The following is a 14,143-nucleotide window of genomic DNA, read 5'->3' as shown; positions in this document are numbered from 1 at the left end:
TGCTTTGGTTCATCTGCTGCCCTTCTCTCTCCGATTTTTAATTTATAAGGGATGAAGAATGTCCTCCCTTTCTACACACAAACACTTAACCCTAGAAGACTTTCATCGTAAAGCAGTGATGTCCTTTCCTAGGAGAAAGAAATCTGAAGGCCAGCGCCCCGTGGTAACAAACCACCGGCGCCGGCGTCCCTGCTAACGTCCCCGAGGACGCGGACCCAGGGCCCCGGCGCGCCCCAGCAGCAGACCCCGGCGAACGCCATGACGCGCGGAGGGGACGGGCCGGCGTCACGTGAGGCCGGCGTCACGTGGCCCCGCGGTGCCGAGGGCGGGCCGGGGCTGCGGCGCGCGGAGCCTGCGCTAGGCCCGGGGGTCGTCCGGAGCCGCGGCCGCGAGCGCCTCCAGAGCCTGCGCTGAGCCCGGGCGCTCGCTCCGGGGCCGCTCCGCCCGCCGCGGTGAGTGCGGCCGGGGCCGGGGCCGGAGCCGGAGCCGAGGCCGGGGCCGGGGCCGGGGCGGGGAAGATGCCACAGTCGGCGTCTCGGAAGAGCGCGGTCCTGGGCTGCCGGCGTCGGGGTGAGTCACGGGCGGGGCGCGCTCCCTGCGCCGGTTCCGCCCGGGCGACGCCTGCGGCCTCCTTCTGTCGTGGCCTCTCCGGGCACCTTCGGAAAGTGGGAAGCGGAGGCCTGGCCCCGAGGGCCCCTTCGTGGTCCCTGAGGCCGGGCTGGGCCGAGGGGAGCGGGGCGGCCCGCGGTGGAGTGGCGCGCTTTGCGGCTTCTGCTCCGCCTGTGCCCGGCGTTACGAGTCCAGACGCGCTGCCCTGGGGCAGGTTTGTTTGCTGAGAGGATGCTGCAGACCGAGGTGCCTGTCACACAGCAGGTTCTCTTTTTTTCCCAGCAGATCTCGTTTTTAGTAATTTGCCACCTGCGTGTGAGAATGCAGGAGACACGTGAGTACAGAAAATGTAGTGCCATGGCCACTTGTGCCTCAGCTCAGAGCATTTTACGACTGAAAAAGACTTAATACCGCAGTCACCCAGTATTTTCTAAAATGAAGTCCAGAGCACTGTTCGTCAGTCTTTAAAAGGAGAGAATTTGTTGTTGTTAGGTGCTTTGTAGTCAAAGCGTTGTGTGTTGCAGAGTCGGTTCCTACTCAGAGCGACCCTGTATGACAGAGTAGAACTGCCCCGTAGGGTTTCCAGAGAGCGGCGGGGGGATTCGAACTGATGACCTTTTGGTTAGCAGCCGTAGCTCCTAACCACTGGGTCCGCAAAATGACTGTGGAAAATTTCAAACATACACAAAACTAGAGGTGATAGTATAATGAACTCCTGTATACTCAACACTAAGTTTCCACAATATTCAGTGGTCACATTTCCCTGGATGTCTGAAAATTTTATTTTCCTCTTTATGGGTGGTTTGTGCCAGTCAGGCTATAGATAGGGACCACATTTGGCATTTGATTGATATGCCTCTTAAGCTCTTTTTCTTGGCAGTATACTTGTTGAACAAAATTGGGTCGTTTGTCTTGTAGAATTTCCCATATTCTTAAAACCCATGCCCTTTTTGATAAGTGTAAAAATTTCAAGACCCCCACTCTCCCATTCTGGTATTTCTTACCCTCAGGCTTTGAGGAGTATTCATGTGCTCAGGTCTTTATTTTCACCACCCAGGCAGATTTGCCCCAGCACTCCTTTTTACTTTGTATTGTGAAAAATCATGTTTTATTGTGTTTGTTTGTTTTTGGTTTTCCAAGTATAAAATGATGTTATAACTTTGAATATGCTTTTAGACGTACTATGCACCCACCAGAATATTCTAGTCATATTCTCCCCCAGATCACAGATTTAGGTCAGACTCTTCAGATTCTCTTTTTTCCCTTTTTACCTGTAGATAATATTGATATCTACTCTACCTTAAGAAAAATAAACAAAAACCTCTCTACCCTCTATAAGGAGCCCTGGTGGTGCAAACAGTCAAGTGTTCAGCTGCTCCGTGGGAGAAGGACCTGTCCAGGAGAAAACTTGGTGACCTGCTTCCGTAAAAATTACAGCCAAAAAAAGCCTGTTCTCAGTTCTACTCTATCACATGGAGTTGCTATGAGTCGAAATCAACTTGATGGTGCCTAACAACAACTACCCTCAATGTGTCTCAGTTGAGCTTTTCAAGTTAAACTTCAAGAAACACTTTTCACATCCTCTCCTGACAGTAGCTGTGCTGTTTCTTGAGCTGTGTGTTTTTTCGTCTTACATATTTGTAAAACTGCTTCCTTAAAGATCTTTATAACCTGTTGTTAGATTCCATCAGTAGGCCCCGACTCATAGCAATTCTGTCTGTAACAGAATGAAACGCTGGCCAGTCTGGCATCATCTTCACAGTCATGTTACGTTTGAGCCCGTTGTTGCAGCCACTGTATCAGTCCATGTCGTCCAGGGTCTTCCTCTTTTTTGCTGACCCCTCCACCTTACTAAGCATGAAGTCCTTCTCCATGGACTGGATCCTCCTTATAATAAGTCCAAAGTACATGAGAGGAAGTCTCACCATCCTTGCTTCCAAGGAGCGCTCTGGCTGTACTTCCAAGACAGACTTGTTCATTCTTCTGGCAGTCCACGGTCTATTCAGTATTCTTTGCCAACACCTTAATGCTTCTTCAGTCTTCCTTATTCGTTGTCCAGCTTTTGCATGCATAGAGGCAACTAAAATAGCATGACTTGGGTCAGGTGCACCTTCGTCCTCAAGGTGACATCTTTGCTTTTCAGTAGTTCAAAGAGGTTTTTTGCAGCAGATTTGCCAAATGCAATACTTCTTTTGATTTCTTGACTGCTGCTTCCATGGGTGTTGATGGTGGATCCAAGTAAAATGAAATCCTTTTGGTCCAGTTGTGAGGATTTTTGTTTTCTTTATGTTGAAGTGTAATCTATAGTGAAGGCTGTAGTCCTTGATCTTTATCAGTAAGTGGTTCAAGTCCTCTTCGCTTGCTGCAAGCAAGGTTGTGTCATCTGTTAATGAGTCTTCCTCCAATCCTGTTGCCATGTTGTTCTTTATATAGTCCAGCTTCTTGGGTTATCTGCGCAGTGTACAAATTAAATAAGTATGGTAAAAGGATACAACCATGACACATATCTTTCCTGATTTTAAACCACGCAGTATCCCCTTGTTCCGTTCAAACAACTGCCTCTTGGTCTAAGTACGGGTTCCTCATGAGCACAATAAAGTGTTTTGGAATTCCCATTCTTTGCAGTGTTATCTATAATTTGTTATGTTCCATACAGTCAAATGCCTTTGCGTAGTCAATGTCATGAATTGAATTGTGTCCCCCCCCAAAATACGTGTCAACTTGGGAAGGCCATGATCCCCAGTATTGTGCGGTTGTCCTCCATTTTGTGATTTTCCTATGTGTTATACATCATAATATCTGCCTGTGGTTAAAGAGGATTAGAGTGGGATGTACCACCCTTCCTCAGGTCACATCCCTCATCCACTGTAAAAGGAGTTTCCCTGGGGTGTGGCCTGCACCACATTTTATCTTTCAAGAGATAAAAGGAAAGGGAAGCAAGCAGAGAGTGGGGACTTCGTACCATGAAGAAAGCAGTGCTGGGAGCAGAGTGCATCCTTTGGACTGGGATTCCTGCACAGAAAATCTCCTGGTCCGGGGGAAGATTGACGAGAAGGACCTACCTCCAGAGCCAACAGAGAGAGAAAGCCTTCCACTGGAGCTGATGCCCTGAGTTTGGACTTCTAGCCTGTTAGACTGTGAGAAAATAAATTTCTCTTTGTTAAAGCCATCTGCTTGTGGTATTTCTGTTACAGCAGCACTAGATGACTAAAACAGTCAATAAAACACAGGTAAACATTTTTTTGGTATTCTCTGCTTTTAACCAAGATCCATCTGACATCAGTGATATCCCTTGTCCCACATTCTCTTCTGAACCTGGCTTGAATTTCTGGTAGTTCCCTATTGATGTACTGCTGCAACCATTTTTGAATTATCGTCAGCAAAATTTTACTTACCTGTGGTATTAATGATATTGTTGAATAATTTCTTAATTCTCTTGGGTTGCCTTTCTTGGGAATGGGCACATATGTGGATCTCTTCCAGTTGTTTGGCCAGTAGCTGTCTTCCAAATTTCCTGGCATAGACGAATGAGCACTTCCAGCCTTGCATCCATTTGTTGAAACATCTCAGTTGTCATTCTGTCAATTCCTGGAGCCGTGTTTTTCACTGATGCCTTTAGTACAGATTGGACTTCTTCCTTCAGTATCATCAGTTCTTGATCATATACTACCTCCTGAAATGGTTGAACGTTGACCAGTTCTTTTTGGTATAGTGACTGTCTGTTTTCCTTCCATCTTCTTTTGATGCTTCCAGCATCGTTCAATATTTTGCCCATAGAATCCTTCAGAATTGCAACTCGAAGCCTGACCTGAACTTAGAAAATCAGAAGGAAGGAACACACTCGGCATTTCTCAAGCTGAAAGGACAAAAAAAAAAAAAAAAAATTCAAGGCTCATTTATCAATAATTCCAACTAAACGCTGTTTGCAGAGTCCCAGCTCCACTATCACAGAGTACAGCAGGGTTTTTCAGCCTTGGTGCTGTTGACATTTTAGGACTGGATAATTCTTTGTTATTGGGGTTGTCCTGTGCATTGTAGAATGTTTAGCAGCATCCCTGGCCTCTACCCATTTCATACCAGTAGCATCCCCCCTCCACAAAATGTCTGAAGGCATTTCCACATGCCTCTGGAGTTGCTGTATTTTCCCAGACCTTGCCAAAGGTCCCAGCCCCTGGTTGAGAACCACTGCATCTCTGTTTGCCTTTAGTCTTAACAGGCTCCACTCATTTCCGTAGTTAGTTAGGTCAACACTTTTATCCCCAGTCCTTTCAGTGAGTTGTTTCATACATTTGTGATACAGTTAGATTTTCTTTTTTTGGTCACATTCTCAATATCTTTCTGGGATATCCACAAGCTCCGAATTTTTTTTAATTTGCATGCATTAAGGTTCACTCTTTTTTCTGTAAAGGTCTATGGGGTTTTTACACATAGACATTTTCGTGTATCCTCCCTTACAGTGTCATACTAGAAGAGTTTCACTGTCCTAAAAATCCCCTGTGCTTCACCTGTCCAACACTCTCCCTCCCCTTACCCCTTGGACCTCTGGCAACAACTGATCTGTTTATCATCTCTATAGCTTTATCTTTTCTGCAGTGTCATATAATTGGAATCATATAGTATGTAACCTCTCCAGACTCGCTTCTTACACTTAAAAAAAAAAAAAAACCCAGTGCCATCGAGTCGATTCCAACTCATAGCGACCCTATAGCAGCATGCATTTGAGATTCTTCCGGTTTTTTTCCCCAAGGTGCGATAGTTTTTTTTTTAATTTCTGAGTAACATTCTGTTGAGTGGATGTACCAAAGTTTTATCCATTCACCCTTTGAAATGTATCTTGGTTGCTTCCAGTTTTGGGGGGATTATGAATAAAACTGCAGTAAACATTTGTGTGCACATGAATTTTTAAATCAGTTGGATAAATACCTACCAGTGTGATACCTAGGTCATATGGTATGGCTGTTTCACCTTGTAAGAAACTGCCAAACTGTCACTCAGAGTGGCTGTACCATTTCGCATTCCCACCAGCAATGAAGGAGAGTTCCTCTTGATCTCATCCTGGCCAGCACCTGGTATTTTCAGTTTTTAAAAAGTTTTTTTTAGCACTTCTAATAGATGTGTAGTATCACATTGTTGTTTTAATTAGCATTTGCCTAAATGCAGATGATGCTAATCTTTTCCTGTGCTTATTCCCTATCTCTGTATCTTCTTTTAAGGAGCCCTGCTTGTGCAGTGGTTAAAGCCCTCTGCTGCTAATCTAAAGGTCGGTGGTTCAAACCCATCAGCCACTCTGAAGTCTGCTTTCTTAAAGATTGACAGCCTTGGAAACCCTATCGGGCATTTCTACTCTGTCCAGTAGGCTTGCCATGAGTTGGAATTGACTCGATGGCAATGCTGTTTTTTTTGTTTTTTTGTTTTAGTGTTTGGTGAGCTGTCCCTATCGCCGATTTTTTAACAGAGTTGTTTGCTTTCTTACTGTTGAGTTTTAAGAGTTCTTTGTATAATTTTGTTACCAGTTCTTTCTCAGATATGTGTTTGCAAATATTTTCTCTCAGCCTGGGGCTTGTCTTTTTATTTTCTTAACAGTGTTTTTCATGGAGTAGTTTTTAATTTTAATAAAAATTAACAGTTTTTTCATTTGTGGGTCATGCTTTTGGCATTGTATAAAGAAGTCATTTCCGAACCCAAGGTCACGTAGATTTTTTTCCTGTGTTCACTTTAGAACTTGGATAGTTGTGCATTTCACATTCAGGTCTGTGATCCATTTTGAATCAATTTATGAAAGGTGTAAGGTCTGTGCCTAGGCTTATTTTTCATATGTGGCTGTCAGGTTAGTTGTTCCCGCACTACTATCCTTTCTCCATTGAATTGCATTTGTGCTTTTGTGAAAGACCCATTGACTTTGTGGGGTAGAGGACCTAGTTTTACCTTAAGTAAGGTAGCCTTTGTCCTTGGCTCCAGAGAATTAATTCTTGGAGTAATTTGGGGTGCCTTGGTCTGGACATCCGGGCCACACCTGAGGATGTGTGGTGAGTGGGGCCTGGCCAGACCAGAAAACACTCACCTGGGAGGCCAATATCAAGTAGCCTTAGGAGGCATGATTGAGCCTAAAAGCCCTCAACACCAGCTCAGGGAATTTCCTAGTTGGCGAGAACATCTGCCTTGAGAGGAGAGTGCGTCCCTTGGAATGTGGAAGCTCCACGTTGGGAGCCCTCGCAGACCTCGCCCTACGTGTCTCTTCATTTGTATCCTTTTTGGCTGTAATAAATCTGTAGTGGTAAGTATAGTATACTTCCTGTGAGTTCGGGGAGCCATTCAGTTAATTACTGAACCCAAAGAGGTTATAGAAAACAGCGGGTCCTATTGGATGTCGTGTGGATTCCAAAGCTCGCTGTTGGCATCCTGAAGGGGTAGTGGGAAGCCAGCCCCAGGTTGGTGGCTAGCAGGTCAGAAGGTTGGCGTGTCATGTGGGCTCGCCAAACTTGTAGCTGGCATCTGCCTATTTGGCAGTCTGAAGTATGGTGTCCTCGTAACTTGTGAGCTCTGACCTAGCTCCAGATGGCTAAGGTCCGAGAGAATGCCACAGGGGTGGCTGGCAATGACCAAGTGGGAGGGTGGGGACTGGAACAATCTGCACATTTTGGGGTTTGGTTTATGCTGATCCTTACCATGCAACTATGTTTGTGTGTATTAATTTCTGGGCTCTCTATTCTGTTGCATTGATCTATGTGTCTGTTACTTCACCAGTAACACTCTATCTTGATTAATGTAGCTTTATAGTGAGTGTTGAAATCTGTAGTGTGTTTCCTCTGTCCTTGTTGTTCTTAAGTATTATATTGGTTAGTCTGGGTATTTTACCTTTCCGTATAAAGTTAGAATTAATTTGTTGATAGCTACAGAATAGCCTGTTGGGATTTTGATTAGGATTGCACTGAATGTGAAGATCAAGCTGGCAAAAATTGACATCTTTACAGTACTGAGTGTTCTAAGTGTGAACATGGAATGACTCTCCACGTATTTAGAGCTTCCCCCATGTATTTGTGTTTTCTGCCTACAGATCCTGTACATGTTTTGTTAGATAAGCACCCAGCTACTAACCGATAGGTTGACAATTTGAACGCATCCAGCGGCTCTGAGGGAGAAAGACCCGGCGATCCGCTCACATAAAGGTTACAGCCAAGGAAACCCTGTGGAGCTGCTCTGCTCTGTCGTACGGGGTCACTACGGGTCAGAACCAACTACAGGCAAGGAAGCCCTGTGGAGCTGCTCTGCACTGTCGTACGGGGTCACTACGGGTCAGAACCGACTACAGCCAAGGAAACCCTGTGGAGCTGCTCTGCTCTGTCATACGGGGTCACTACGGGTCAGAATCAACTACAGCCAAGGAAACCCTGTGGAGCTGCTGTGCTCTGTCGTACGGGGTCACTACGGGTCAGAATCAACTACAGCCAAGGAAACCCTATGGAGCTGCTCTGCTCTGTCTTACGGGGTCACTGCGGGTCAGAATCAACTACAGCCAAGGAAACCCTATGGAGCTGCTGTGCTCTGTCGTACAGGGTCACTACGGGTCAGAATCAACTACAGCCAAGGAAACCCTATGGAGCTGCTCTGCTCTGTCATACGGGGTCACTACGGGTCAGAATCAACTCAGTAATAACAACAACAACACGTTTCATTTTTTGAGTCTTATTGTAAATATTTTTTCAGTTTCAAATTCCAGTTGTTCATTGCTGATATATGAAACCAAAACCTATTGCTATCGAGTCAAATCCAACTGATAGCGACCCTGTAGGACAGGATCAAAGTGCCCCATGGGGTTTCCAAGGCTGTAAATCTTAACAGAAGCAGACTGCTGTATCTGTCTCTGTGGGTTTGAACCTCTGACCTTTTGGTTATCAGTCAAGTCCTTAACCACTGTACCACCATAGGAAAGCAGTTATCTTTTGTATACTGATCTTCTATCTGTGACTTTGCTGTACTTACTTACTAGTTTCAGGAAATTTTTATTTAATAGATTCTTTGGGATTTTCTGTATAGACGATCATGTTTTATTTCTTTCCAATCTGTATATCTTTTATTTCTTTTTGTTCTCTTACTGCACCAGCTAGCACTTGCAGTATAAGATTGAATAGGAGTGGTGAAAGGGAACATGCGTACTTTGTTCCCAGTCTTAGTGGGAAAGTGTCTAGTCTCTGACCATGATATATGATGTTGTTGTTCTTAGGTGCCGTTGAGTTAGGTCTGACTCAGAGTGACCCTGTGCACAACAGGACAAAACACTGCCTGGTCCTGTGCCATCCTCACAATTGTTTATGCTCCATTGTTGTCAATCCATATCATTGAGTGTCTTCCTCTTTTTTGCTGACTATCTTAGTCATCTAGTATCGCTATGACAGAAATACCACAAGTGGACGGCTTTCACAAAGAGATGTATTTCTTGGCAGTAAAGTAGGCTAAAAGTCCAAATTCAGGGTGTCAGCTCCAGGGGAAGGCTTTCTGTCCCTGTTGGCTTTCTCATCAGTCTTCCCCTCCCTTTTGGCTTTCTCATCAGCCTTCCCCTGTTGAGGAGCTTCTCAGGCGTAGGGACCCTGGTTCCAAAGGAGGCACTCTGCTCCTGGTGCTGATTTCTTCCCTCTGTCTTTCTGCTTGCCTCTTTCTTTTATTTCTCAAGAGGTTGCCTCAAGACACAATCCAGTCTTGTAGGTTGAGTCGTGCCTCACTAACATAGAGGCAGGATTTCCAACATATAGGAAAATCACACAATACCAGGAATCATGGCCTACCCAAATTGATACACGCATTTTTGGGGGGACATAATTCAATCCATGACATTCCACCCTTTGTCCTCCAAAAAATCTTAGCATTGCAACATGCAAAACGTATCCACCCCATCTTACCATAGCAAAAGTCTTAACTCCAAGTCCAAAATACAGAAATTCCTCTTTATCTTTGAATCTAGAATACGAGATACCTATTTCCAAAGGTACAGTGGCAGAACAGGCACAAGCTAGTCATTTCCATTACAAGTGGGAGAAACTGGAAAAAGAGAAGGGATGACAGGCACCAAGCAAGTCAGCAGAGTGTACTACATTAGCCCTCAAAGCTTGGAAAATAATTCTGTGTTCTCTGAGACAATTTATAGTAACCTTTTGTGTTCTCTATCTGGTAATTCCAGGAATATATCTTCATCCAGTAGGGTCCTTGATTCTTTGTTTTGGGAGTTTAAGCAATCATGGGCTGCTTTATGTGATTTGATATCGACTGTTGTCTCTGAGCCGTCTGTAAGTTATTAATTTATATTTATGTTTGCTCACTTTCTTGCTTTGTTTTGTTTGTTTTGATATACCCAAATAGGCTACTAGAGTGAGCTAACTTGATTATTGGAGCCTTTGAAGCACCAGTTACCAAATGGCTAGAGCTGTTACCAGGTATACGAGCCTAGGAGTCCATTCACTATCCTTGTATAAATTCACCTCAGGTGTCCTCATAGTTGGTCACCTAGTGTGTGGTGTAGGCTCTTACCTACTGTCTTAGAGGAGCAGTGGTGATTGGTGTATGCACACGTTTCTGGTAGCAGCAGGGGGTCACACTCTGAGGAAGGCAGGGGACTGACAGCCTTCCCCTGAGTGTCTGTGAGGAAGGCACGTCCCTGTTCTCTAGAGCGCTCTGGTGGGTGGGCTCTGCAGCCGTACCATAGGCACCCAATGCTTTTACCTGTAAGGGCTGGTAGGTACCACTTATCCTTGGAGCCCTTTCGCAGGTGGTTAGGTAGCATGGATGGAGCCTCCAGTCCTCAGGCCCCTGCTGTGGGTAGGTGAAGGCCTTGTTTAAAGGCAGGGCAACATCAGACATCCAAAATCTGCCTCTCCACAGCTGAAACAGTTACAGTCAGGCCTCAAATAGATTCACCCTCGCAATGTAATAGCCAGATCTTATCTGGTGTAGTCGAGGCACCTGGATCCATGCAGGGGCAAAAGACAAAATCTGGATCACTTGTACCTACCTGGAGCTGCTTCTGGTCTGAGTTTCCAGTTTAGGGGAGTTGGCAGAGTATTTTTCCCCTGTTGGTTAATTTGTTCCTTCTCCAAGGCCAGGAGAATGGCTCAGGGCATGCAGCAGGACCTATCTCAGGCCCAGGGAAATCAACTGTTAATGAAGCACAGGGAGGAGGGATCAGATAGATAGGAGAGAGTTCTTTCAAAAGGAAAAGCTATTAGATCTGTGTGGTAAATTAGACAAAATCACTTTACGCAATGGCCCTGCCCTCCAGACTCTAGGTATTGGCCACACTCTCCAGATTCTTAGTGGAGGCCCCTTGGCTTTGGGCTTCAGCTCTGCCTTCCAGGCCCACTGGGACAGCAACTCTGCTCCCTTGGCTTTAGGCGCACCATTCTCCTCATCCGAGTGGCAACTCCACCCTTAGAAACACCAGAGGCCGTGGCTCCACCCTTTGAAACCTCTGAGGCAGCTCAGCTTCTTGTGTTCCATGTCTCTTCAGCTTCTATTTTCCTGGTTTCTTGGCCTCTCAGCTTCTCAGGCCTCACACTCGCATCTGCCCTGCTGGGGCAAGTGTTCCAAAGCTCTGTAGCTCCACGGGTAGGTTCCTGGAGGCACCCCACACCACCAGGGAGCCTCCCTGCACGCAGGTACTCAGCTCTCTCGCTCCGTGGGTCGGTTCTAGCGCCATCTTACTCTGGCCTCCTGATTCTGCTGCTGCTGCTTCTCTGTCACTGCCGCCGCAGATTCTCTGCTGCTGTAGTCTTTTGCTGCTGTCCAACTCTAGCCATTCAGTTTCAAAACCGCTTCCACATTTTAGGTATCTTTTAGAGCAGCACCCCACTCTCTCTGTGCCAAATTCTGTCTTAGTCATCTAGAACTGCTGTAACAGAAATACCATAAGTGGATGCCTTTAACAAAGAAATTTATTTCTTCACAGTAAAGTAGGCTAAAAGTCCAAATTCAGGGTGTCAGCTCCAGGGGAAAGCTTTCTCTCTCTGTCGGCCTTCTCATCAGTCTTCCACGGGTCTAGAAGCATCTCAAGCACAGGGACCCTGAGTCCAAAGGACATGCTTTGCTCCTGGCACTGCTTTCTTGGTGGTTTGAGATCCCCATCTCTCTGCTCTCTTTTTTTATATCTCAAGAGACTGGCTCAAGACACAGTCCAATCTTTAGATTGAGTCCTGCCTCACTAACACAACTGCCACCCACCCTCCCTCCTTAACATCATAGAGGCAAGATTTACAACATACAGGAAAATCACGCCATACTGGGAATCACGACCCAGCCGAATTGATACACACATTTTTGAGGGACATAGTTCTATCCATGACGCTGACCCTCTACCAAGCATGATATCCTCCAGGGACTGACTGGTTCCTGCTGATGACAAGTCTAAAGTATGTGAGACATATTCTTGCTATCCTTGCTTCTAAGAAGCATTCTGGCTATATTTCCAAGACAGATTTGTTCGTTCTTCTGGCGGTCTGTGGTATATTCAGTATTCTTTGCCAACACCACAGTTAGCTATAGTTTTTTTTTTTTTTTCTTTAAGATGTTCTTTATCAAGTTGAGGAAATTCTCAATATTCCTAGTTTGCTAAGCATTTCCCCCCTATAAATGAGTGTTGGATTTTGTCAAATGCTTTTTCAACATTAATTGATATGACCATATGTATGACTTTTCTTCTTTAGCCTGTTGATACGGTGGATTGCATTGATTGGTTTTTGAATGTTGAACCAGCCTTGGTTTTATCCCACTTGGTTTTGATATATGATTCTTTTTATAAATTGTTGAATTTCATTAGCCAATATTTTGTTGAGGATTTTTATGCTCATGAGAGGTATTGATCTGTAGTTTTTCATAATATCTTTATCTGATTTTAGTATTAGGATAATGCTGATGTCATAAAATAAATCAGGAAATATTCTCTTTGCTTTTATTTTCTGAAACAGATTGTATAAAATTGATGTAATTTCTTCCTTAAATGTCTGGCAGAATTGCCAGTGAAACCACCTAGTCCCTTCTTTTAGGGAAGGTTATTAATGATTGATTCCATTTCTTTGATAGATCTAGGGCTATTCAGATTATCTACTTTTCCTTGTGTGAATTTTGGTAGTTTCAATTAATTGTTCCATTTCACTTAAGGTCTCAAATTTGTGGGCATAGAGAGTTGTTTGTAATATTTATTATCCTTTTAAGGTCCTTGTGATCAGTAACGATGTTGTTGTTAGGTGCCATCGAGTCTGTTCCATCTCATAGCGACCCTATAGCAATGATGACCTCTCCTTTATTCCTGGTATTGGTAATTTGAGTCTTCGCATCTTTGTTGGTTAGTTTGGCTAGAAGTTAATCACTTTTATCCATCTTTTCAAATAACCAGCTATTGATTTTGTTGATTTTTCTCTGTTGCTTTCCGTTTTATAGATTTCTGCTCTTATAATTTCTTTTGTTCTGCTTGCCTTAGGCTTAAATTGTTGTTCTTTCTCTAGTTTCCTAAGGTGTGAACTTAGGTTATTAATTTTAGATTTTTTTAATATATGCATTTAATGCTATAAATTTTCCCCTAAGCACGCCTTTCTCTGCATCCCACCAATTTTAATAAATTGTATTTTCATTCTCATTTAGTTTCAAAATATTTTTTAATTTCTCTTGAGATTTCTTTTTAGGCCCATGGGCTATGGTGGCCCAGGGGTTAAAGCACTCAGCTGCTAACCCAAAGGTCCGTGGTTTGAACCTACCAGCTGCTCCATGGGAAAGATTTACAGCCTTGGAACCCCCATGGGGCAGTTATGCTGTGTTCTTTGGGGTCGCTGTATATCGGAATTGAGTCCATGGCAGTGCGTTTGGTTTTGCTTAATTTCCAAATATTTGGGGATATTTTGGCTATCTTTCTGTTACTAATTTCTGTTTTAAATTCCACTGAGTTCTTAGAACATACTTTATGCGATTTCTGTTCTTTTAAATTTGTTAATGTGTGTTTTATGGCTGGAAGGTGATCTGTCTTGGTGAATGTTCCACGTGAGCTTGGGAAGAATGTGTGTTCTGTTGTTGGACGAAGTGTTTGGTAATGTTAGTTAAGTCAAGTCGATAGATAGTGCTGTTCATGTCGTCTATTTTCTTACTAATTTTCTGCCTGCTTGATTAATCAATTACTGTAATAGTACATTTGTTTATTTCTTCTTTCATTTCTTTTAGTTTTTGCCTCATGTATTTTGATGTCCTCTTGTTAGATGCATATATGTTTAGAATTACATATATTGTTATGTTTTTCTTAAGGTCCCTATGTAGTGCAAACAGCACGCAACTGCTAACCTGAAGGTTGGCAGTTCAAACCCACACAGTTGTAACACAGAAGAAGAGGCCTGGCGATCTGCCTCTTAACAGATTACAGCCAAGGAAACCTACGGAGCAGTTCTACAATGTAACACACGGGGTTGCCATGAGTCAGAATCAACTCAGTGGCAACTAACATGTTTTTCCTGGAGAATTAACCTCTTTATCATCATGTAATGACTTTCTTTATCCTTGATTATCTTCC

General features: G+C 44.1%; 1 protein-coding gene across 3 annotated transcripts in view; it reads left to right on the top strand.

Annotated features, from left to right (window-relative positions):
- The first annotated feature begins 325 nt into the window (after positions 1–325).
- GALNT11 (polypeptide N-acetylgalactosaminyltransferase 11) overlaps positions 326–14,143 on the top strand; it is a 72,799-nt gene continuing 58,981 nt past the window's right edge. The window contains exon 1 of one of the 3 annotated variants that reach the window (XM_049861959.1): positions 326–452. The gene's annotated coding sequence lies outside the window, so the exon portion shown is untranslated. The other 2 variants (XM_049861958.1, XM_049861960.1) reach the window with 2 other exon arrangements.

Source organism: Elephas maximus, chromosome 20 (assembly GCF_024166365.1).
Source record: "Elephas maximus indicus isolate mEleMax1 chromosome 20, mEleMax1 primary haplotype, whole genome shotgun sequence".
NCBI lineage: Eukaryota > Metazoa > Chordata > Mammalia > Proboscidea > Elephantidae > Elephas > Elephas maximus.
This window is presented reverse-complemented; position numbering and strand designations above follow the sequence as displayed.